Source organism: Amblyomma mixtum, chromosome 9 (genome assembly GCF_055824585.1).
Source record: "Amblyomma mixtum isolate Tamu chromosome 9, ASM5582458v1, whole genome shotgun sequence".
NCBI classification, from domain to species: domain Eukaryota; kingdom Metazoa; phylum Arthropoda; class Arachnida; order Ixodida; family Ixodidae; genus Amblyomma; species Amblyomma mixtum.
In genome coordinates this window covers 67,309,443-67,336,386 of record NC_143020.1, presented here as the reverse complement: position 1 = coordinate 67,336,386, position 26,944 = coordinate 67,309,443, and the positions used below count along the sequence as shown (strand labels likewise).

Genomic DNA, 26,944 nt, shown 5'->3' with positions numbered 1-26,944 from the left:
CAAGATCTTCCGACTAAAATTAAGTTAATTTTTTATAATTCAATTTGCGCTCGCATGTTAACTACTGCAGTCTTGTATGGACGGACACAACTCAATCCAAACTTACCAAATTAATGCTATTACAAAATAAAGCAATTCGTCATGTAGCAAATGCCTCATATGACGCCCATACTAGAGACCTTTTTGCTTTGTTTCATGTACTCCCCATAAACCACTTACATGAACATAACCTCGTTATAAAGTACAAACACAATGTTCAAACTAACAACGAAGCTTTCCTCAACTTATGTAGTTTACATCGACCTTTAGAAGTGCCCCACATATTCAGAAACAGAGAATACTGGTGTATACCATCTTCCCGCACTAATGAGGGTCGGCACATGCTGCAATACCACATGCATACACATTTGATGTCCCTACAAAATAAAAATATAGACATAAATAACATTAGCAAGTACGAGTGGCAGAAATACCTTATTCTTTAAAACGTATGAGTTTAATTATGTTTCATTTCTCCGACACAAACTGCTTTTGTACTGCGGATGTATTGTATCTTTTGGTAATCGTCTATTTTCCTGCTTCTATTACGTGAACTTGTGTACACCCGATTGTATCTGGACCTTTGTAGCTGCTGACGCGATTTTTTCCTTTCGATTTTTTTCTTTTTTCAAATTATATATCTTACGATGATCCTTAAAGTTATTTACGTTTGATTACAGGTTTCCATCAAATTTGACACACATCCGACGGTTCTCCGACCATTCTGTGAGAATTTTCACTCTGCCGTGATGAATTCCGGTGGATGTGGCGTTACACCATTCCCGTGGCTATATCGGCGTCCGCGCTATTTCGACGCATTTTCGACGTTTTTGCCTATAATTAATTAACTAACTATTCTAGAGTCGTCAAACTCTGCTTCTGCGTTCATATTATCATCCTCTATTTGAAGCAGGAACTGGCTTTCATCTATCTTTTTTAGTTCCCGAGTTAAACGCGTGTGACACGCATTGTTAGTGGACGGACGACAATATGAGCCATTATAGGCTTTCGCCTTAAAGATAAGGTGGCGTCATCAAGCGGCCGTGTGGCCCGCAGAGCAAAACGCACACCCCGACTTCAAACAAATGTTGTGCGCGTTGTTCGTCTATATATATACCGGTTGTCCCACCTTAATGTAACCAAACTTTAAAAAAAGGCGCAGTGTCCTAGTCCAGTGAAACCAACTCAGGGTTATTCATATTCGCGTGGCCTAGTCTTTAGTATTTTTTTCGCTCTTCAAAGTTAATTATTTACTTAAATTTAATTAGCTAACTTTTTAATTATTAACTGCAAGGAGAAAGTGTCAATGCAAAAGTTTTAGATGACCTCGAAAAACCGCTAGTAGCGCTGTTTCCGTCAAGTTACGATTCACGTAGCTTCATTTATCGGCTTTAAAAGAAAGCTGTTACGTGACCTGCTGTTCGCTCACTTCTCTGCCCCAATGTGCACCCAAAGTCTCATCGAGGACAAGACAAGACTTCAGAAAAAAATAAATGTTATTCCTTAAGGCGCGTCTTGGGACGTTGAAGTGGCACAGTTGGCATCCGGAAGCTTTTTCTTATTGTGCGGGTTATGGTTAAAGGCGGGTAAAAAAACTACGTTACGTAAATATTACTTTGCTGAAAATGTCTCAGTAAGCTGTTTCTCAAAGCGATCTACAACTTTTCCTTCGACACTTTGTTCCTCAAGTCAGTAATTAAAAAGTTAGTTGATTAACCGTGGGGCTAAGAATTAACATGCAGAAATCCAAAGTCATGTTCAACAGCCTAGCAAGGGAACAGCCGTTCGCAATTGGTAGCGAGGTGCTGGAAGTAGTAAGAGAATATGTCTACTTAGGGCAGGTAGTGACCGCAGATTCGGATCATGAGAGGGAAATAACTAGAAGAATAAGAATGGGGTGGAGTGCAGATGGGAGGTTCTCTCAGATCTTCAATGGTAGGTTACCAATATCCCTGACGAGAAAAGTATACAATAGCTGTATCTTACCGGTACTCACCTACGGGGCAGAAACGTGGAGGATAACAAAGAGAGTTCAGCTTAAGTTAAGAACAACGCAGCGAGCTATGGAAAGGGAAATGATAAGTGTAACGTTAAGAGATCGGAAGAGGGCGGAGTGGGTGAGGGAACACACGTGGGTTAATGACATCTTAGTTGAAATCAAGAGGAAGAAATGAGCTTGGCCAGGGCATGTAATGCGAAGGCAAGATAATCGCTGGTCCTTAACGGTAACGGAGTGGATTCCAAGAGAAAGGAAACGTAACAGGGGACGGCAGAAAGTTAGGTGGGCGGATGCGATTAAGAAGTTTGCGGGCATACAGTTGCGGCAACTTACAAAGGACAGGGTTAATTGGAGAGACATGGGAGAGGCCTTTGCCCTGCAGTGGGTGTAGTCAGGCTGATGATGATGATGATGATCAATTAGTCAACTTTGAAGAGCAAAAAAAAACTGCAGGCTAGGTCACGCGACTCTAAACAACCCTCATTTGGTTTCAGACGGCTAGGACACCCCGTGTTTTTTAAAAGCTTGTTTACATTTAACTGGAACACCTGGTATACTCGCCACCAGCTTTCGCGAAATTCGTTCCAAAATTGTGGCGCAACATTTTGTCGTAAAACATTTCAGGTGGTGTCGTACGATTTCTCGTTTCGTATATCTTAGATGTGCCTGTGAAGCTAGAGGCCAGCTTGAGGCAAGGATACGAACGTTGACATGTGCACGTTCGTAGAAAGATTGTGATGCAACCGTTCGTCTTTTTTATTTATTATTTATTCAAGGACTACTGGAGCGCCCGAAGGCATAGTTACAGGGGTGATGTACAAGGAAATGAAGCATTACAAGTGCCATAGTCAGATAATGGTACTATTCGAAGGACACATGGAACAGCCATAAAAACATCAAAAACACGCAAACACACACGTACATTGAATTGTGGAATCTTAGCATAAAATCAGTTTATGAAATGAAACACTTCAACTTTTGTGAAGTCAACGATGTTTTTAGGCAGTTTGTTCCACAGATATGTCATGTGAAAAAAAATTCTGAATTCTTATAAGCGTTACTTTGTCAACTGCATTCTTGTATCTTAAAAGCGCGGCCACAACGTGCCGATTCAAAATGTGTCGGGAGAACACAGAGCTTTATCAATCCGAGTTTTATCGAACTAGATGGGTAGAACATTTATAATTCACTGCACAGGTGCCTAGTACTAAGAAGTTCCCAACCAAAAGATGCTTTCATGGCTCAAACGCTGTTTTGAAAATTGTTGTTACTGGCGACAGAACGAGCTGCACGGCACTGTACGCCTCCTAAAAGACCTAATAATGCAACCATACACGTATCCCACTCATCACTGGCATATTCAAGAACGGGTCTAATGTGTTTCAGGTGCAGCAGTTATTCTACACTTGCTGGGGCCTCCGGATAGTGACCATCCCATTCCCCTATATCCTTTCCTGGATCCCCCCAAAAGCCTATACCCCCCCCCCCTCGTGCTCTCTCGACATCCACCTACACGACCCCCTCGCTCATATCCGTCTCCAATGCCCGGAGGATCCTGCACCGCGGAGCCTGGAGTACCTGACCGGCTGGGCGGAATGGGAGACCTTGTTGCGCTCTGCGGACACGAACACGAAGAAGGTTGCGACGGACCGGGCCGCTGATGTCACGGACCATCACGGACGTCTCTGTACAGCGCGGCAGTGCGGAGCCCTGGTGGGGATTACGTGTACTAACACCCTGTTCCTCCTTCCGGGTGGTGTCACACGAGTGTGTGTGTGTGTGGGGGGGGGGGGGGGGCGGGGTCTGACATCGGCCAACGGAAACGCCGCACAGCCTCATGCTTCCACTCTCCCACATGTAAGCAATCATAAGTGCATGACCGATCTTTTTTTCCAATTTCCATTCCAGTGGGCCTGCCGGTGTTTGGATTCGAACACTGCGCCTCTCAAAACACAGCAGGATGCCAAAGATACTGTAGCAATGAGGCAAGTCATTCAAGATCCAGTCAAAATCGCAGCGAAGCACAGAAAAGAAGTGGACAATGATTTCAAATTCGGTGACAAAACGAGAATGGTAAGGACAGACAAGTTAAGTCACAGCCAAGAAGCCTGTGCAATACGTCCAGCATCAAGCGGAAGATTCACGAAATATTTCTCCGAGCAGTGCCACTCTTTGAGGAAGCCTTCTTTCGCCCTCCTCTCACTGCATCTGGAGGCAGCAGCTCCCACTTGACGTGGAGGTTGTCGTTAGCAACGTAGCCCCGAGTGATGAGGTTGTCCAGGTTAAGCCATCCGCCATCTATGTAAGCACTTGCGGTTTGCGATTCTTGGGGCCTTTCAAACCACTTGCCGTAACTCCCCATAACTTGGAAGCCCGCTCTTGAGCAGTCCTTGGGATGCACAACGCTTAGGCTCATTTTATGCCGGAACGGCCATGGAACAAGGTCGTCCATATCCCCCTTGTATAGAGCCAAGACCACATAAAGATTCTCAGATCCGCCAACTTTTCTGAGGCAGATTCCGGGGCACAGGCAATATCCACGCAGATACACCAGATTGTGGTCATACTTTTCAACGCCTTCGTGAAGCGCCTCTTCTCTAAGTGCATTCACGCCTGGTACAATAAAGTTGCCGCCCGTTACTTGGAGGTGCGTATATCTCAATCCTTCTGTGATTCTCTCGAGTGTCGTCTCGCTATATTCTTTCAGTTCGGCGTTAAACGAAGCAGCGATGCTTTTCATATGTTCTCGAGTAGAGTTTGTCACATAAACCAGTGCGTCTGTCAGCGTTACACTCCCAGGAAGATTATTTACTGTATCAAGCTCAGCTGTCAAACCATTCTGTTCGTCTTCATTACGGACGTTCAGCTCACGAAAAAATTTACTTGAAACCTCTCCATTTGGCTCGGTTTTAGGGGTCAGTTAATCTTTCATTGTTTCTTTGAACTTATTTATGCCTTGTGAAATTTCGCTGAAGCTATCACTGTGCGTGCGAATGTCAACAGCTATTTGTTCTACGCATCGTCTAATTTCTACTACCTGGTGGTGAAATGCTACTGGGAAAGAAGGGAGAATTGGTTTTTCCTCCTTGTTGCCTGCCCTTCTTGGTCTTCGGATTCAACTGCTTTCCTTCGCGTAGAGCAGTCTGATGTCAGATGAGAGCACACGTCCACGCAAAGAACCTTGGCTGAACACATGGGACAAGTAACCGAGTGGTGTCCGCATTCGGTGTGAAAATGGCGGGAGATATCCGAAGCAGACGTCACAGTCTCGCAGCCACTCGCTTTGTTCCAGCAAGTCACCTGCAGGGATAATGGAAACGGTGTGTACAAAGCAATTATATCTGCTGTTCTATGAACTAATCTGTGGTGCTCTCGAAGTTTTGAGCTATCTTAAGGTGGGTTTTTAGCAGCATTTAAAGCACTACGACAGCAGGAGGAGACAGGAAATCGCACCTGTGCAATCGGTGTGCACTCGGAGTGCACTCGGAGCGTCGTGTGCTGAACAAAGGAGATGCTCATTCATATCGTCTCGTCAGAGCTTCGCAAGCAATTGCAGCAGCGGGTTCGTTGAGGCTGACAAGGCATTGCATTCGCCAGCCTTGTGCGCAAGATTATACTAACGAAATAAGAGAATATTTCCTAACTTTTGCCTTTCGCGAAAATGGAAGCCGTGTAATATGGTATTCTTGCGTGTTGCGCTCAAATGAAAGTTGGTACTAGATTTCCAAGCACTATGACATTACAAAACTAATTTCTAGATAGTCTTTTATGCACGTGGACGAAACCTGTCAAAGCACACCATCCCTAAGGTTAGAATAATTCTGGCGGCTTCCAACAGAAACATGAACATCGAAGCACTGAGTAGGCTGCATTGAGCATCCAACTTCCAGAAAATTCCACGCCCCTGGTTTAGATTCAGCGACTGCATAGTGGCTGATAAATCGTCTCGATCGCTGGAACTCTCATAAGGTGTAACAGTTGTGCCCTTTTCCGACGTTTAGAAGTTTCATGCAGTAGAATGAGGGGGGTGACCAGGCGTGAGCTACGCGGGCCACAAATGAATTACCTGGCATTGCGTGTTTTCGTAAAAAAACAAACAACCCCTGATACCTAATTGCCCAAACTCGAATAAACCATGCGACGCTGAGCGAACAAAACCGAATTTTGATTGCCGTGTTTTTGGCTTCACTACAGCCAGAACACGTAATTCACAGCATCGTGTGCGTTTAAACTGCTCGGCTCTCACACTTTTTAACGAGAGAATTCATCTCCTCTGCACACTCAGACTTTTATCCACTGGACACGAGCAGCGGCCGTGCAAAGCTTTCTGTGTGCAACGATGAGAATTGGAAACGAGAATAAGAAAAAAAAATGTCAGTCGATTTCGGTAATTAGGTCAAATGCTGATATGTGAGCTAGCGTGACGTGTTTCGGGGCTGCGCCTCTCTGCTAGGTTAAGGTGGTTGTTGACGTGTGTGTTCTTTCATGAACAAGTAAAAGAAGCACATGGAAACACCTTCCACAGCACCTGCCTTGTGAAACTGTGCCACTGCTCACCTTCCCGCCGGCTACACATTGGCAATTAAGCCCCCAGTGGCGCAGTGGCACAGGGCAGGTGCTCTGGAAGGTGCTGCCATCGGTTGGGCTTGGGATGTTTCGGTTGCGTTGCGCCCCAAGTTCCTCTTCCCGAGCAGCCTCTCACGAATAAAAGGGCTACCGCCTGACACGGTTGGCGGGTTGCCCACCACCAGGTATGCAGGCGAGCAACCTGCCAAAAAACCGACTTCAAACAAGCAGAGAGATAGACAAACAAACAACGCCTATATGCGGGGAATGGCCACTAAATGAGCTAGAGCACTAAAACATGCGAGCTCGATGCCTCTTAATCATATCAGCTCACCTCTCTTCTCAGCAGCTGGTCGGCAGGGAATTCCTTCCAGTCGACGTCTGCATCCTGGCACTCGTAGCCGTCGAGTGGACAGACGTGCAGGCCGTCCTGGCCGCATCGCTCGTAGCAAGATTCGCACAGAACGTACATGCAGGGCAGCCAAGCGGTGACCTTTCGCACGAGGCCACAGGTGCTGCAAACCCGGTTTGGTGGTATAGGCTTGACGAAGTTGAGCGGCTTCCAGTCGAGTTCCGGAGAGAACCCAACGAGTGTGCACCGAAAACTTGCAGCATCCATTGCTCTTCTGAGGCGCTCACTGCAAAGATCCATTCAAGAAATGCTTTTTTTTTTCGGCACATGAAGCGCTGTTTTATCGTTCTTTTCTTTATCAAGAGTGGACATGGCGTTAATTGCACCCACTCTGCAGTCTCTTGTCGAACGTTTTACAGAGTCTGCGCGAATGATGTACACAATCTTTCTGTAAGGCTGCCAGCGCATGCGATTTCGTTGAGAGATAATAATTCTCACGCTGCGACGTTGAAACTTCGCCTTGGAAAGCAGTGTTTGTTTATTAAAAACTAAAAATACGCTACTGATGTTTGAGTTGACCGGCTCGGTCAGTGCTTTGCTTGGTCATAGACGCCGGGACCAGTATTCAATGGAAGCTGAACTCAAAAATGTCTGCGATTGCTCGGCGCTCTTGGTACAAGTTGACCGCAACTTCTACTGAGAGCGCAGTGCAATTTTGTCGCATTCTGCGGTCTGGGATCAACGCATCGACGTCAAGCATATCGAGGCCCTTGAATCCAATCACTGCCCATTCGTGCGACAGATATAGGAACCCCATGATATAGAAAACACACCCGCAAACACACAGCGGTCTCAAGGCTGCTTTCTATATGCTTACTGACATTCCTACAAGGTTTTCGTGGCGCCTCAAAGTCCGGCCTTCATTGCCCTGTGCACACTCGTTCATCGCCCCTCAAAGTAATTGCTTCGGTCCGGAGTCGGATGGACATGCTCAGTATGCTGACGTTGCACTGAAACTTCCGAAGGCTGCTTCCTCCAGGCCCCGCGCCTTTTCATGCTTAATGATGATAACATGTCCACCAATTAGACCCTCTTCTGGTTATTAGTATAGCAGCAGTGCATGAGGCCTACGATGGAAGCTAAGGGCAGCGGCAGACTCCAAAACAAACTACTGATCACGCTCACGCACGTAACATAGGCGTAGGTGACACGGCCGTGTGGGATTTCATGTGTTATGTCCTGTCATGGAGCGTAATACAAAAATCTGTCGCAGCGCGAAAAAAACAGGGACAAGAAGAGAGAACAAACACGACAGGACGAGCCCTGTCGTGTTTGTTCTCTATTCTTGTCCCTGTTTCATTCGCGCTGCGACAGATTTTTGTATTATGCATCAACATCAACTAGCCCAAACTTCAGTACTCCTTCACATCATGCAGCGTACACGCAAGCTTCGAGTTATCCTCAAAAGTATGCGAGCAGCAGTCGCAGCAGTCGCAGTTGCAATTTGGAATTCAACGCCACATCTGAGTGAAAAAAACGGCACGCACATTTATCATCTAACGGCGCACTGAGCTATCGGTTATCGCATGCTTTTGACTAAGTACGCAGTAATTATGAACGCAGACAAACCTTGTGATTAACTCTGTGATTAACAGTCCCTATGATCGTGAATCGCTTCCTGCGGGTAGCAAGCTGAAATTAGTTAGGGTACGATCCGCCTCAGTGGAGTCCGCCGCCTGCCGGCCACAGCTGTGGGCAGGGGATGCGCACATATCTTTGATGAACGGCGGTAGGACGCTTTGTGCCAGAAGAACCTTTCTCGCGTGCCGGGGCTTCACATACTGCGTGTATGATGACCCGTGCTGGGAAACATTTTTCTTTATTGAGCCAAATGAGAGGTGATGGCGCATGCGTGTGGTACTCCTCAGATATTTTTGAGCATTTATTAAAGTATATCGGCCTTTTCACTGCTCTGAAGACAAGCAAGACCACGAGCTCGCATCACGCTTCATATAGGTCTTAAGAGTATGCGTGCGCGTGTATGCTTGACCGACCAGTAAAAATAATGAAACAGGCCTTTTGCAATTCCTTACCGGCCACAGCCTGCACAAAGTAGCCGTTTAAACGACTGAAGTAAGAAGGAAACCGCGTCACCGGCCACCTAACGAGCCCAACAGAGCGTCAATGCTTTTGAGAGCTCGTGCTTTTTGCTGCGTACAATGACCACGCGCAGCTTGGGTGCACGGAATGCGATGCGAATGATTCAGAACCCGTGCTTGCGTCTTAAGGTTCTCTCCGTCGTCTGGTGTGGCTCGTTGGCTCCTTGGCCAAGCTGCATTGCTCATGTTTGGAACGTAAGTGACCATTGACGGCGATATAGTGCTCCTCGAGAAAGCGCATAAATACGTCACCAGCCACAATTCTATGAATCTAAGAGTGGCGGAGCAATAAGTACTTCGCTTTGACGCTGTTTCGCACACGCAAAGGCATTGTTCTCCGTGAGAACGGCATATTTGCTACTTCGTGATGAGAACCTATATCAGTATGGGCTGACAAAGTATTCCTCTTTTATGGGTCTTTCACAATTATTTGAGCCGCAACGTACAGAAGACTATCAAAACAAAATCGGCAGTGGCTTAGCTCAGCTAGGTCCGGATATACGTAGCGAAAGCAATGTCGTGTATTGAGATTTCAGTAGCGACACGCCGTCGTTGTCGTTCAGCAGCTTGACGGCGTGTCTTTGCGAGACGTTCTTCGGGCGTCTCGGCCACCCGCTCAGCCTTTCTCTCCTCGGTTTCACGCGGTCGGCCGGCCTTGTACCATGGGACGACTTCTGGATCGGAAGACTCAATTCCACGCAGTCTTTACTGCTGCCGTGAAGAGCACGACCGCTCTCCTTCTCCCATGGTGGGCGTCTGAGGAGCGAGGGCATCGCTTCCGGCTTGTATCCCAGCTACGCGGTGCGACTCTGCACATGCGCAGTGAACCAGAGCGCCTGCGGCGCCACGGCTGCCATAGTACTGGCTGCCATGGTAACGGCGCATGCGCAGTAGTGGCCCTTGGCAGGCACCACAAAATGCGCTCCTGCTAGGCTAGTGTAGCTTCCGCTACAAAAACAAAAGTATTAATAGGTTGAACGTGGCTGCACAAAGCTTAGAAATCATTGTAAGCTGGACAGATGCATTCGTGATGATGACACTTTTTAGTGGTGTATGTGCGCCGGCATCGCCGTATTCGCGTAGGTGTCGCACTGCGTCTGGTGTGGCACCTTGACGTTGCGCAGAGCGTTCAGATCCACCCTAAGGTACGGATTTTAACATCCGAAGGCTCTTTTTGCATAATAGGGACATGGACGAACTTGTCCAGTAGCCACTCCAGCACAAACCAAGGCGGAGAGTTATTGATCCCAAAAGAGGCGATGAACGCATGCATGAATTTAGAGCTTTTAATTCTGGTAAATATATTTATAACATGCTCACACTGTCAAGCCACTTTCCTGTTTCTAATGTATGTCTATTACTCGTCGTCTGGGCTCTCACGGAACACTTTCATTATTAAAGGTTTATGAAATAAGAATTCCTTCTGTGCCAGTACTATTAGTTCAGTGCTGTAGACCCTAACCCATTAATTCCTTCAGGCTTCTGTCACTATCACTGGAGTTAACTCGGCTCCTTCTGCTGCTGTGTGTTCGCGGCTGCCTAACAGAAATAAATACACGTTGATGTGTAACCTCGGTTGTATTTTCAGACTCGGTCGCGGCGGTAGAATTTCGATGGAGGCGAAATTCTAGAGGCCCGTGTACTGTGCGACGTCAGTGCGCATTAAAGAACCCCAGGTGGTCGAAATTTCCGGAGCCCTTCACTACGGCGTGCCTCCCTCATAGCCTGCGTCGCTTTGAGACGAGAAATCCCATAAACCACAAACCACGTTTCACAAATCCACCTTGTTTTAGGGGCTTCGAACCCGGTTGACGAAAAAAGGGGAGTTCCGCCCTTGTACTGATAAAGGTGCAGGCTTCAGACTGTGGTCTCCGGGGCATTTTATCTCCTTCTACAATCATGTCTTCCACACTGTCAGTGAAACAAGGTTGCGGAAGAAACGGGACGACAGAAAGAGGTCACACCACGAGCGCTCGTGGTTTGTCCTCTTTCTTTCATCCCGTTTCTTGCGCTAGCTGTTTGCATGGATAACCAACAGGCCCACATTCACGCGTTCACGTTGTCAGCGTTTAAGCTGTGACAGGCAGCAAGCCCGGGACTATGCTATGAAGATATTTCTCTCACAACATGAGTCAGGCAGGTTCCTTCCTTCGTTCCATCTTCCTTCTTCTCCTGAGTCACCCAGACAATATCGGAGATTGCAGACTACTAAGTGCCGAAATCATTCACAAATATTTGGTTTGGTTTGTTGGTTTATTGGGGTTTAACGTCCCTAAGCAACTCAGGCTATGAGAGACGCCGTAGTGAAGGGCTCCGGAAATATCGACCACCTGGGGTTCTTTAACGTGCACTGACGTCGCACAGTACACGGGCCTCTAGAATTTCACCTTCATCGAAATCCGGCCGCCGCGGCCGGGATCGAACCTGCGTCTTTCGGGTCAGCAGGCGAGCGCCGTAACTACTGAGCCACCGCGGTGGGCATTCCCAAATATTTAGTATGGGGGTGACACAACTTTGCCGTCAGGGCACGGTGTGCAGAACTTTTCTTCCGTCGTCGTATCTGCTTCCTGCAGCATCCTCCGGCGCTTTTTCTTGCCCGCATATCCCGGGACGTGTTCTCGTCATCAGCGGATTAGTGGTTGCTCTGTCCATTCTTCCACCTTTAAGCTGTTGCTGCCCGCCGCATCGGCAGACGCATCCTTCGCACGAGGAAGCCAACGGGCTCTGGCGGTTATTAGAAACGTGGCGCTGTTTTGCAGAGTTGCCCAACTTGGGACACGGACTGGTGGTGCGAAGGAGGTTCGGAGAAGCGACGGACCATCAGTCGCGTTTCGCCCATTTGGTAAACGGCTGCTCCAGTCAGGCTGTGGCTCCTGGTTAGAACCTTGGACTAGGGAGGGCATTTTTCTTTACCAATGAAGTTTCTTGCGTTTGTTTCCTTTCCTTTGTCGTCATATTGCAGCGCTTGGGTGGATGGCGATGAGTGATTACTCCCTGATTAGTAGGATACGAACTGTGACTGCGTTGTCGCCTGTTGCATAGCTGGCTGCGTCTTTCTACAAGGTCAATTCCCTAATCAAAGCTTCGACCTCCACTTTGTGCCTCCGTGTTTTCAATTGACTTTCATTTCTTCTTTTTCCTTACGGAGGAGAATTTTCTTACGTTCTCGCTTATCAGCGACATTTTAATCATTTATGATCGATGCCAAATGCTTCTGGAGGGAATGTCGCATTAGTCAAGGTCACGTGCCAAGGTGGACTGCAGCAACCCCCGCAAGCTACATACCGGGCTCGTTATGTATTCTGGCATGGTTAAATGAATATAGAACCAGTCGAATTAAACGTTAAGATCAAAGGCAGGTAACCTAAGTTCAAAAATGCCAGTGGTTCAACTCTGCCGAACCGAGTTTCACGCAGCGAAAGCTCGAAGCGGCTGGCCGCATTGCTCCAAGACGTAGTTCACTATGCGTGCGATCCTCAGCGCGCTCTCCTTCATCCAGAGCGCGCAGCTGTCGTTATATATAATCAATACATGGCGTCATAACTGAATTGAATCACGGGCCACAACGTGATTACCACGTGGCTTTCTTGAAGCCTCTGCGCACTACTTGAAAGGTGATAATTCCATGTCAAAGTTAAAGCTCAAAGTTCAACTTAAAAATTTAAGATCAAGTATCATGGTGAAAGATCAAAGGGTGATGTCAAAGGTCGCGGTAAAAGTTGGAGGTCAATGTTCAAGGTGAAAGGTGGCCCACTAAGCGGACCATGCGTGGTTAGGTATACGTGCATAGCAACACTAGCCATGACTTAACTCGAGGTCGTTTCAACGCCATTCCGTGGCTCACTGAGACATATATAGCTATAGTAGAACCTATAGCAGTGTAGCTTTCGCTACATAACTTAACATCGGTGTAGCTGGTCTGAAATTTGCAAGGCCCAAAAACTGCTGTCATGAATGCATATGGTCCACGCCGGCATGTCGTTTCAAGCGGCTAGTATTGCTTTACTTTAGTTCTCGCCGTTTACCAGTCTCTCTGTCTGAAAAACTTTATTATTGTTTTACGAATTGGAAAAACAGCGCAATGAAAGACGACACAAGAGAATGACAAAACACTAGCTCTGGTGTTTTGTCCTTCTCTTGTGTCGTCTTTCATTGCGCTGTTTTTCCAATTCGGAAAACATGTACCAACCAGCCCGTATTTGCCCTCTTCTGGAATTTATTATTGTTACATACTTGAGGTATCCCGGAAAGGGCCACCTCTCACAAGCACTAGTTGCGCTCTTCAGTACAGGAGCCCATTGGCGACCGCTGCGGCTAGGGCGCGCTCGACCAGGGCCTTCTCGCTCACCAGGTCGGAGCAGCCGAGCAGGGCTGCCTCCCAGTCCTGCCGGGTGGGGTTGGGTTTTGGGACGAAGTTCGGAGTTGAATGACATGCCCATACCATGTAGAAGATGTCCGAATACTTATCCGCACAGTACGGACACTTTCCTGTACATGCGGGACCAAAGTGCTTTAGAACTGCCGGGCACAGCAGTGTTTTCGTGTAAAGACGGAGGAGTTTGCGTTCCTCCGTCATTGCAAGGCCCTTTCAGGGCTTAGGATAAATTGCATGGCCGGATTGGCATAATTCAGTAATTTGTCGAAAAGTGAATGCCGGATTGGGTTCAGGATCAGTTTCGCAAGGATCTAAAGGCTTTGCCCGGAGAGTGAGCGTGCGGTCGGCGGCATCTGCCGTTTCATTGCCTTTGAGGCCCATGTGAGCAGGAGCCCATACTATCGTTCGAGACGCGGGGGCCCCGTGGTAGTCGCTATTTTTAAGGATGCGATACGCAAAGAAAGGAATGTATCCCTCTTGAATATTTCTGCAGGCCCCTCTAGAGTAGGTAATGATGACTCGCGAGTCCTGGTATGCGGCGTCTAGCGCAATGGTGACCTCCTCCGCATGTGTTATGTCTTGAGCCCGGAACGATAGGCTGTTCACCACGACGTTTTGGTGGATGACTGCGGCCATGTACCACCCCCCATGGTGAGGCCCGGAGGCGTCCACGTAGAGGATTCCCCGTTTGTTTCTCTGGTGGCGGGTCAGTGCCTCGGTCCGCGCAAGGCACCTGCCACTGTGGTCGTCACGTGTCATGTTGGCTGGAAGAGGACGCACGTGCAGGGTGTTTCTGGAGACTTCGGGGATGCGTACGCGCTCTTCCGTCAGTGTTGGGTGGTGGATGTGTAGTCGGGTGTAATCGGTTCACCCAGTTCGAGTCGGCGAGTTGTGCCGCGTACTCTGCCGCTCATTGGGTGACCTCGGCCATGGAGTTACGATGCCTTTACGATGCGTTTACAATGCCTTTGCTTTCTAGTCATTTCACGCCAAAGGTTCCAGATGTTGCGCTGAACCATCTACGATTTGTTAAAAAAATCACGAAAAGTTAGTAGAACGTTCGTAACCTAGGCCTTAAATGTTTTTGCCGAAAAAAATTTATTCATGAAGAGAGCGCAGTTCGGGACATTTAGAACAGGTGTGACGCTTGGCAACGCACAATAACATATCAAAAATAAATTTACCACAATGCTTCATATCCATAAATAGTGTAATGACAGAGTTCGGCTTTACATGTGATTCAGGACATGTATAGACGGTCGTTTTTGGTTCAAACCTTACTTTTCTGCCACTTCAGTATTCTTTTTTTACCTGGACGAGCTCAATTTCATCAGCTGTAACAATTTTCCAGGTAATAGACGTCCAGGGAAACCAAGTGGATGTTTTCTAATTTCAGAGAGCATTTTCATATTAACGAAAAAACGAAATGGTGTAAATTTTACATTAGCATACATTTTAAAAAATATTCAATGCGTATAAAAATACATGTCTCGAATCACGAACAAAGCCAGAGTCTTTGCAATGCCATTAAAAAAACTATGGACTGTGCTGTAAAATTTTATTTTTTTCTCAATTACTGAGCGGTGCTTTATTTCACGCCATTTAGAAATGTTCAAACTGCGATCCCATCAAGAATGAATTTTTTCCGGCAAAAATACTGCACGCTAACATTGCGCTCGTTGTGCTGAGTTTTCGTGCATTTTCTTTAACAGATAGACGATGTCAGGCGCGACTTCCAGGTTGTTTTGGCGTGGAGTGATCATTATATTTTGACCATAACGTGAAAAAGGGTATCGGTACCTGCACAACTATTAAAAACTCAATTGTCATATTTTTCTGTGATTATTTTAGAGTTCTCTTTTTGAAAACGTATTGTGCAAAACCAAGCAATAAATATATATCAATAAAGCAATAGTCCTTCCCTCTGCGCATGATCGAACTACTTATTAAAAGTTGAACTATGAGCTGCTCGAAAAAAATGAAATTGCTGCCAGGATTCAGGCAACGCGATAAATAAGCTCTCGTGCGGAAGGCTTCTTTATCGATCGGACCGCAATGGGACACTGAGCATTGACCGGGAGATTAAGCGCTCAGTATAACGAAAAGGGCTTTTAAAACTCCACTTCCTGCCAAATTTTTTGAGACACGAATGTTCGTTTCCTCCGAAAAACCGTACACTTGTCAATGTTATTTCTCCATTGTGACTGGCTCATCCACAAAGGAAAATCGGGAAAAAAATGAAGCTTGCAACCCCGTCAAATCAAAGCTTTTTATTTATTTTCATCACGACCAAACTGGTCACAAGCGAATGTTTACCTCCTGCTAAATTGCGCTTTCTGGTATACGTACGCTGAAATACGTGGTACACTAAAGAAGAAAAACTAAAGAACGAACATAACGTGAATTTACTTTTTATTCTGCACTTTTTTCCTCCAGTTCGTTTCCCAAGTAAAAGGCAGCGTTTTGAAGCATCCCAGCTGTTTATTTTGTTACGCACCATCTATCCTCGTAAGCATTCAGTATCATTTCCGAGAAACATCTGTTTTCGCTGCACTGTGGCTGACGCGGGCCCAATTACAGAAGACTAGTCACCCAGTCAAACACATGAAACAAAAAACACTGCATGCTTAAGAAAATAACTAGATAAAAATCACTCTGTGCTTAGGACATTGCGCTACACGTTTCACTGGCAATTAATGCGATTTCTTCATATTAGACCTGACTAAAAGAAAAGAAGCGAACTGAACGCATGCACATCGTGAAAGAAATTGAATAGACGGGCGAATTAGTCCATGATGGATGCGCTACGCATTAACAACAAACTGCTGAAAGCAAAACCTGTGGAAGGAATGGCTTGCATCAGACGCCTTCTGCCAGCGCGGCTCACGGCAGTACTTCCCATTTAATCTGAAGCTGGTCATCCACCACGAAGCCACTGAGCCTGAGAGTGCTAAGGCTAAACGAAGGATCAAGAAAATAAAACGATGAGTTACTTGGTGTTTCAGGCTTTTGCATGGGTGCAAATTCAAGGGGGGGTGTCTTAATTTCAATGAGACTCTGCCTCTCATCTTCTTGGTGTATTACGCCCAGCCGTACTTTGTGCTGGAATGGCCACTCAACAGCGCCGTCGTTGTCACCCTTATGCAAGGTGAGACCGGCATGCAGGCGGACAGAATCGCCATCCTTTCTCAGGGAGACTAGGTGTCATGCAGTAGCCACACATGTACACCGGGTCGGTTTCGTAGTAAGTACGGCCTTCTCTGAGCGCTAGTTCTTCGAGCGATTTGATGCCTCTGACATAGAAGATTGTATGCTCTGGTCGTAGTCTATCGGATCGAAGCAATGTTTTAATGCGGCCCAGAGTCCTCTCGCTATTATCCACAGTTTCAACTTTCATTTCAAGAATTGATGCTAGAATTCGCGAGCAATTGTCATAGCTCTGTCTCCTTGCAGTCGCCAAATCATATTTAATTGTTTTTTCCAGTCTGGTTAGGTTCCTCGAAAGGTCATCAGTACGCGTTATCAAGTGCTCTTTCAACTGCTCGTTACCACTGGAGGGTTCGCGCACACCCCTTGTCACATTCTCCTGGATTTGTCTTCTGGCTTGGGTGCCTTCATCTCTGAGCGCTTCTTTAAAAGTGTTTATCCCTTGTGAAATTTCGTTCAATCTATCGCCATGACATTTAACATCATTAATTAACTGCCCTAGATGCGCTGTTATTTCTCTCGCCTGCTCTTCTGTGATTCGTCTAAAAGCCGTTGAAAACGTTGCATCTTCCGTGTCGCTGGGCTGATCGCTGGGCTGATGCCCAGATTCTGGAGCAAGAGGCGTCGCCGGTGCTGCACACTCCGATCTCAGGTGTGAGCACACATCGCTGCAAAGAACCGAGGCCGAACACTTGGGGCACCGTGCAGAGTGGTGTCGACATTCCCGATGGAAATGCTCGCACACCATGGAAGCAGCCAGCACTGTCTCGCAGCCGTTGTCTTCGTTCCAACATTTAACCTGCAGTGAATAATACAAGGAAATGTAGAAAGTGCAACTTCCCCCGCGGTGCTGTCCCCTCTGCTATTCAACATTGCCATGATGCGCCTACCCGCCCTGCTTGGTGCGGTCGAAGGGGTCCAGCACGCGCTATACGCCGACGACATCACCATCTGGGCTACGCAAGGACGCCTGGGGGATATGGAGACTAGCCTGCAAACGGCCGCCAGCATAGTGGACCGCTATGTTCGAGACTGTGGTCTGCAATGCTCCCCGCAGAAATCGGAATTCGTGCATTTACGTCCCTCGCGCACATGCTCGACCCAAATCAATCTCTCGTTGCAAAGCGGTCCCATTCGCGAATTCAAGGAAATCAGAGTCCTTGGACTCTTCATACACAACCAGCGACGCTGCGACACAACACTCGCCAAGCTCGGGTAGGTGGGGGACCAGGTGGGCCGCATGGTCCGCCGGGTTTCCAACAAGCGCGGTGGGTTACGATGCAAAGACGCCTTGCGGCTGGCGAACACATTCGTGACCAGTCGAATCTTGAATTCGACTCCCTATCTCCACCTGCGGAAACAGAAGGAGGATGCCCTCGAGGTCATCCTCCGCAAAATCATGAAACGAGCGCTGGACCTCCCGGTCTCTACCTCTACCAGCCGACTTTTAGCACTGGGGATGGTTAACACATTTAGGGAGCTTCGGGAGGCCCACCTCAACAACCAATACACTCGTCTCACAAAGACAGGGTCGGGTCGCCGCCTTTTAGCCCGACTTCACATCCAGCACACTCAATTCACAGAGGAGAGATGCCGCCTTCCCGTACACTGGAGACGCGCCCTCCACGTGCGGCCTCTCCCCACAAATATGTCCAAAGAAGATCATAATGGCAGGCGCCTGGCGCGGGCGGAAGCCTTGGACCGCCATTTTCGGAGCAAACCAGGAGTCTTCTACGTGGAAGCGTCCGGCCCGGACCCCAGGGGATGGTACACGGCCGCGGTTGTCCACGAATGTAAAACAGTAGACGCCCTTACTTTCAAGGCCCAGTCAGCAATTCACGCAGAAGAGGTTGCCATCGCTTTGGCAGCCTCTCACACCTCCTCGAAATACATAATCACCGACTCGCGAGGGGCTTGCCGTAACGTCACGCAAGGGTGGGTTACTCCCCTAGCTTATCGCATTTACCGAAATTGTAGCCGAGACTCGGATCCCCCGCACCGATCTCTCCTTTGGGCTCCAGGTCACCAAGGTGTCCACGGAAATGAGGCAGCCGACGCCGCCGCCCGCGCGCTCTCTCTCCGGGCATTTCCCACGGGACCCGACGCCGACCAGGACACTGATTTCAATCCGATTTATGCTTTTAAAGAAATATGCGAGTATTACAAATCCACGCACCAAACTCTTCCCACCCCGTGCAAAGGGCTGGGGAAGGTCAACGAGCGGGTACTCCTGCGCCTGCTCATTAACACGATGTTGTGCCCGGCAACTGTGCAACATTTCGATCCTCAATTCGACGGGCGGTGCTCACACTGTGGGGAGGTGTCTGACACTTACCACATGGTGTGGGCCTGCCAGCAGAACCCATCCCTACCCCTATCCCAAACCCCACCCGAGAGGACTGGGAGGCGACCCTGTCCGGTTGCTGCACCCTCGAGGCCCAAAGGGCCTTAACGCAGCGCGCCCGGGCTGCGGCAAACGACAATGGCGTACCTGTCTAGGCATCCCACCTAGTGGTTGTAAGGGCGTGACCCTTCACGTCACGACCCCCAACACCTCTCCCTATGATTTAATAAATGTTGTCACCACCACCACCGCCCTACCAGCAGCTGATTTCGTTCACTCAAGCCACGGTTGAAAGAAGCACAATCATGGTGAGCAAATGCGCTGGTCACGTGATTTTTTTTTATTTCCCGGCCTTTCTTTGCAGCTCGGAAAAAAGATACACGCGAGGCTTTCTTTATCGCAAATAAATGGAATGCGTGTCTCTGAAGGTGGTCTCCAACATTGCTATTCACATCTGCTGTTTCAATCCCATATTTACGCATTTAGAAAAATTATCTTAAGAAACGTGGAGGCTAACAAAGAGGGTTATGCTTAAGTTAAGGACAACGCAGAGAGCTATGGAAAGAAAAATGATGGCTGTAACGTTAAGAGATCGGAAGAGGGCGGAAAGGGTGAGGGAACAAACGCGGGTTAATGACATTGTAATCGAAATCAAGAGGAAGAAATGGACTTGGGCAGGGCATGTAATGTGAAGGCAAGACAACGGCTGGTCCTTAAGGGTAACGGAGTGGATTCCAAGAGAAGGCAAACGTAGCAGGGGACTGCAGTAAGTTAGGTGGGCGGATGAGGTAAAGAAGTTTGCGGGGATACAGTGGCCGCAACTGTCAAAGAACAGGGTTAATTGGAGAGACATGGGAGAGGCCTTTGCCCTGCATTGGGTGTAGTCAGGCTGATGATCTGAATTGTTAATTAATTACTTACAGAACAGAAATTAGCCTATGATACGCAAGCCGGCTGGTAGCTGTATGTAAGTGGTTTCCCTGGCCTACCTCAAATGTCTTACTTTTTAACCCTTGGTTAAATTCAGCGTGGACCTCCTCTATAAACGTTCGTAACATATCTGCGAGCAATTCAAGCATGCTAGCACCAATTTATAACTTGCACTACGCCTGCTCCGCGCGTTGACGGAGCAGCATGTAAAGAGTGTCCCAGCTAACTTGGACCAAGATTTAAGAAAAACCTAAGCGTTCTTCAGAACTGAAACTGCATGGGTGTTATAGGGGTTTATCTTAAGTTACAGTACCATTTTTTTAGCTTGTCCGAGTTGAATAATCTGTCGTGATAAAAAAAGTAACTTTTTAAATATAGTTTGATACGTTCAGCTGTCCATAGGAAAGCTGTGGAGCTCCACAAATATTGTCCAAGCCAGGCACTTCCAACGAGATACACTTAGCGCTGCCGCTTTTATTTGGGATAATTGAAAGCCCGCGGAGTCTAAAAAATACCACGTGACAACGCGCTCCTTGCACCCGAATGCGCCGCCATTACAGCGCCCTCATCCGTGCTTTGTAAAAAACATCACTCTCTTCGCGTATTTCGTGCTGCCCAAGAGCTTCGAGTTGTGCTTGGTTTTAAGAAAAGCGCCAGTGGGTTCTGGCGGCAGTTCACAGAAAACGCGACTCCCGTTTCTGCGGCAATAATTGCGCTCTCAGGTTAGCGGAATGGATCAGTAGGAACGATGACAATTTCATGAGTTCGAGTTTGGGACCCCGATCCGAACAAGCAAAGACGCATATAACAAGCTTGATAATGTCGTGTAAATTACGATGAAAAATGGGAGCCGCGCTTTCTTTCAACTGCCGCCGAACCCACTGGCGCTTAGCTTGGAACCAAGCACAACTTGAAGCTATGTCTTGGGCAGCACGAAAGGCGTGAAGCGAGTAACGTTTTTTACAAAGCACAGATGAGAGCGCTGTAATCGCGACGCATGCGGGCGCACTGAGCGCGCTGTGACGTAGCATTTTTTAAAACTCCGTGGTCTTTCGTTTTTCTCCAATCAAAATGGCCACGCTAAGTCCGTCTCGTTGGGAGTGCCTGGGTTGGGCATTATTTGTGGAGCTCCACAACTTTCCTATTGACACCTGAACGTTTCAAACTATAATAGGAGTAGCGAAAAAAATGGTACTGTAACATAAGATAAACCCCAACAACATCCTCAAAATTTCAGGTCTGAAGAAAGCTTCCGTTTTGTTTTTAAATCTTTGTCCAAGTAAGTTGGGACACCCTGCATTTCTACAGGGTGTTTCATGTACCACGAATAAATGATTAAAAAGAATTGCCACTGGCCTAGCTTAGCTATGCCAGGATATACGTAGCGAGAGCTACCTCGCATCTCCGCTTCGCAAGACGTTCTTCGGTGTGATGTCAGTGCACGTTAAAGAACCCCATTTGGTCGAAATTTCCGGAGCCCTTCACTACGGCGTCTCTCATAGCCTCAGTCGCATTGGGACGTTAAACCCCAATAAACCAAACCAAACCAATCTTTCCTCAGGCGTCTCCGCCGCTCATTCTCGCTCGAAGCCAGCGGGCGTAGTCGGGCAGGCGAGGTTCCACGCGCGGCGGCGGCGGCGAAATGTGACGTCACGCGCTCCACACCTGCTACTCCTAGTTTCGCGCATGCGCACTATCGGCCTCCCAGGCTCAGGGCGAAATGCTCGACTTGGTTGCGTTGTGTAGCTCTCACTACAAAAGTGGCTCACGGGAGCTAGGCGAAACCAACAACATATTGTTTCCAGTCATGTGGCGATAGTATATTTCAATTCCGCTTAATTTGTTAATTACCTAAAATCAGTTATGCAAATTTTCTATTATTCATTTTAGCGTCACGTGCGTTCCCTTACGGTGGAGAGGGGGTAAAGAAAAAATCGATCCAGTTTTTGCAGCAACGTATCTCCTATATGGTGCTTTTTTTCGTAGTTTAAAGAAAGCCTCCGAAATATGAAAAATTGGAGGCTTAGGTTTAGCCTGGTAGGTTGCGAAAGCAAAAGCGCAGCGCCTCCAACTGAAGGAACGCTGTGCGCCGCGTCTACAGGTCACGCGTGGCTACCGTCCGCCGGTGCGCGACGGCTCGATTTGGTAGCCCATCTCTAACCCTAGTATGACGTCAGAGGTCATTCTAAAGGTAAAACGTGCCTAGCGGCCGCCGCTATGCAAAGGCCGTTCATGAGCGTAGTATTGCTTTCGCAATAAAACTGCAACGTACGTACGTTGCTATAAAAAATTGGCAGAGGCTTTGCATGGTTAAGCCCGGTAGGTTGCGAAAGCTCGTTGTTTCTTCCTGGCTTCACACTGGCGAGCTGCCTTCTTCTGTCTGGCAGTAGACGGCATGGCAAACTATCTTTGTACGCAGTGAGAAAGATCTACCATGACTACCAGCCTCGCTCTGCCAACGGGTCGAGCTGGAGGCCCTTTTTTATGCAGCTGGTATGACGTCACCTCGACTGTAGCGCCACTGGTGAAAGGAGCGCGAGGCTCACCGCCGTGACTACCGCCGCCCTCCGCCTACAGATCGAGCTGATCCAGATCATGAGAGGGAAATAACTAGAAGAATAAAAATGAGGTGGAGCGCATATGGCAGGTTATCTGAGATCATGAATGGCAGTTTACCAATATCCCTCAAGAGAAAAGTATACAACAGGTGTATCTTACCGGTACTCACCTATAGGGAAGAAACGTAGAGGCTAACAAAGAGGGTTCAGCTTAAGTTAGGGACAACGCAGCGAGCTATGGAAAGAAAAATGACAGGTGTAACGTTTAGAGATCGGAAGCGGGCGGAGTGGGTGCGAGAACAAACGCGGGTTAATGATATCCTAGTTGAAATCAAGAGGAAGAAGTGGGCTTGGACAGGGCATGTAATGCGAAGGCAAGATAATCACTGGTCCTTAAAGGGACACTGAGGAGAAATTGAAGTTGACTTGCATCGACAGAATACCAGCTTCTGGTTACAAAAACGCCATTCATACTGGCAACAAAGCTCCTGTAACGTAGAAAAGAGCAAGAACCAAAACACGGGTATCGCCGCCACAGGCCAAACTCGCAAGTACAAGCTTCATGACGTCATAGGACAAAACAGTGTTGCTAGAACCAATAGTTCTAGCAACACTAGGACACGAGAAGATACGAATCACTGAGGCGCAGCAAATGCATGCGCAAATCTCCTTTACGTCGCCACACGGCACACGGTATGCTAAAGGTGTCTATTTGCGAGAACTTCGTTGACGACTTCGAGAACGGGATCTTTTGTAACGCTGGCAGACGCCGGTGAATGTAAACGAAGCGACGGCCGCAATAGCCGATAGATACCTTCAACGTGCGGCCGGCGGTAGCTTTCTTTTCGGCTGCGGCTCGGCCGCACTGCTGGCCGCCAGAAATCACGGGGTTGCGTTACGTCATGTGCACGTCATGTTTCACGTCACTTAGTCCTGTGTCGTCATAGGAGAATCCCAAGTTTGAATCAGAGCGGCGGGAAAAACTTTTTCAACTTCGAATCCTAATTTCTTAGAAATAAATGCATCTTTCGCTGCCGGCCAACTGGCAACAAAGCCATGAAATGCCGAACTATCGGATGAAATGCCGAACTATCGGCGTAGTCAGGCTGATGATGATGATGATGTCACCTCCACTGTAGCGCCACTGGTGAGAGGAGCGCGAGGCTCACCGCCGTGACTAAGGCTGCCCTCCGCCGACGGATCGAGCTGCGGGCCCTATTTTTCCCAGCCCGTATGACGTCACCTCGACTGTAGCCCCACTGGTGAGAGGAGCGCCAGGCTCACCACCGTGACTACTGCCGCCCTCCGCCGACGGATCGAGCTGGGGGCCCTCTTTTTCGCAGCTGGTATGACGTCACCCCGACTGTAGCGCCACTGGTGAGAGGAGCGCCCGGTTCCCCGCCGTGACTACGGCCGCCTTCCGCCGACGAATCGAGCTGGGGGCCCTTTTTTTTCGCAGCTGGTATGACGTCACCTCGACTGTAGCGCCACTGGTGAGAGGAGCGCGAGGCTCACCGCCGTGACTACGACCGCCCTCCGCCGACGGATCGAGCTGGGGGCTCTTTTTTTTTCAGCTGGTATGACGTCACCTCAAGTGTAGCGCCACTAGTGAGAGGAGCGCCAGGCTCACCGCCATGACTACCGCCACCCTCCGCCGACGGATTGAGCTGGGGGCCCTTTTTTCGCAGCTGGTATCACGTCACTCCGCTAAAGGTGAACCGTAACTACCGCCGCGCCACGCTGAAGGCTCAAAACTTAGCGTAATATTGCTTTCTCAATAAAAATTTGAGCCGGCTTAGCTCTGCCTTAGGAGGTTATACGAAACTTGAGGTGAGGGCAAGGTGTCCACATCTCGGTGGACACCTGAATCATCGGGAAGGCGGGTAACTGCCCTCTTGGAACAGTGTACACCTCAAGCGTGCTTTAAGCTAAGTGGCGGTAGTGACAGGTGTGCGCTGCATGCGTTGGCATTTACAACGTTGTGCCGGAAACGCGACGCTGAAGCCATAGGCCGTCTGCTACCCTCTGGAAAGCGCGCCAGCGCCGGTGCGTCTGCCAGGTCTATGAATTTACGGTTCTGAAGTGCGCGGCGGCGCCTCCGGCGCAACAGCTGCTCAGCTGTGACCTCACTCGCTCCTCGCAAATGCGCAGCTTGGCTCATCCACGCTCACGCGAAACTGCTCATCAACGGCCAGTGTAGCTCACACTACAAAAAAAAAACTAATATGTAATCACCAACGCGTTAAACTAGTTCTAACGCCTACACAACCAAGGGCCGTGCATACCCAGAACACCCAGCCTACGCTGACATATTATAATCACGAAAAAACACACATAACTTTTGTTATTTTCATTTTCCGCGTTCAGAATGCTTTCACACGCAGCACGCGCTGATCTTACAGTGATGCTGTGCAGTAAGCAATGTCGCAGGACAAATAGAGTAGGGAATAATTGATACACGAATGTAGGGCAAATGCTATGCAGAAGGCAGAGCGTGGGAAAAATTTGGAACCGGAAGTAGCTGACAGACGATTTTCCCATGGTTCTTTGTGTTCACTTCGGAAACGCACCTTACCGCACCTGTTGAAAGGTATAAGAGGAAAGAGTGAAAGAACAGACGCGCTTCGCAACAATCGCGACCCCTGAAGCGTCCGCGCTGGATGTAGCAGACACCTCTATGCCACCATTCCCCCATGGCTCATTTATTAAGGCGGAAGCCTATAGTGCCTCATCGTTGTAAGCAGGAGCTGAAGACAGAAATGTCACGCTTTTCAATTGGTCGAAATGGTCGTGACGTCAGAGTGCGAGAATTTCAAACGGGGTAAATTGTACTTTGACTAGTAACCATGCAACCAATTAAAGGTATCGCATAGTGATCCTCCAGCTAAGTGGGACTGAGTTTAGTTCATTGCTTAATTAACCAATTATTCTAATTAAGCTTTCTAGCCAGACCAGATCAATAAATAAAACAGAGTAGGAAAATGGTCGAGTTGGGGTATCGAGCCAGGGTCTCCGGAGTGCGAGACGAGCACGGTAAAAAATCCGCCATGCCAGCTCGATGGTTAGGAATGAACAAAGGCGCGTCTAGTGAATATGGTGTCTTCGTTCACTCCCATCTTCCTCCCTTCCCTTAAGGCGAGGTTCAATTCTCCACGGAGATATGCGAGACAGATACACTTCCTTTCCTCAAACACTAATTTACCGAAGACGTAGAGCCGAATGGGCGATGTCGTTCTGAGGACTCACTGGCAGGCTGCAAGACGCTATGGAGTTCCATACTCAGAAGCGAAGCTTAACATAGTAACCACATATCAGTGACACTAGCAACAACACCGCGCTTACGGCTTTCGCCTCTCCGCGCTTTAGGCCCACAAAGCGCCCGCCCAGAATTTTTCTTCTCTCGCGCGCCCCTCCTCATTTTCACGCAAGAGGTGACGTCACAGCTCTGCAGCGCCGCTAGACGGCTTCAGCGAAGAGTAGAAGCTTCTGCACCTTTACAAAGGACGTGCGCCGCCTCATGCTATCTTTCGCTCACAGCGTCTACGCCCACTGATCTCCACCGCATTCCCGCTTTCCGAGACGAGCGCGAGTGAAGTCACAGGAAGTTGGACGGCTTGTCCCGGAAGTCGGGTGTCTTGTGTATTTCAATGCACCAAGGCGCGTCTTTCGCCCTTTCGTTCTCAGTTTTTTGGGTTGTTCCCGTGTAATGTCTGCTGAACGCCAGAAATGCGAGCAAAGGAGTACGTGCATTAAACACTATGTTCGACCAACTATGTTCGTCGCGACCAAACTCCTCTCCGAACTCAAAAAACAAATTGATTTCGCTTTACACACGATTCCCTGGCGACAAATCGTGAACTATTTGAAACAGCGCTGTTCTAGTGAAAAGATCTGTTGGGCACACATTTCGGCTGTTTTCTCTGCTTCGCTTACCTCTCTCCGAAGCAGCTCTTCGGCAGGGAAGTCCACCAGAGCGATGTCCTCCTCCTCGTAGTGGTTGCCGTCCAGCGGACACGCATGCGAACCATCCCGCCCGCACTGCTCGTGGCAGAACTCGCACAACACGTGTGTGCACGGTAGCCAGGCCGTTGTCCTCCTCACCAGGCCGCAGGCACTGCATATCCGATACGGAGGCAGGGGTTCGCCGAACTTCAGGTCAATCCAGTCGAGCTCAGGGGAAAACCCCACTGTTGTATACTGTGCGCTTGCAGCAGGCATCGTTCGTGACCTACGCTCGTTGCACGGAGTGTCGAAGAAATGCGTATTCCGCCGCCAAACAGATCGCAGTAACGTCTTTCCTTCATTTCCCTCCCCGGTTGCCATGGCGACAATCGCAGGCTTATCGGCTGCCGCTGTTACCGCGTATTGCGGAATGCGCGCAAAACGAAATCTGTCGCCGGTGGAAAGGTGTGTCA

General features: G+C 48.6%; 1 pseudogene; it reads right to left on the bottom strand.

Annotated features, from left to right (window-relative positions):
• Positions 1–13,397: 13,397 nt before the first annotated feature.
• On the bottom strand, positions 13,398–14,249 carry LOC149329479 (uncharacterized; annotated as a pseudogene).
• Positions 14,250–26,944: the final 12,695 nt, after the last annotated feature.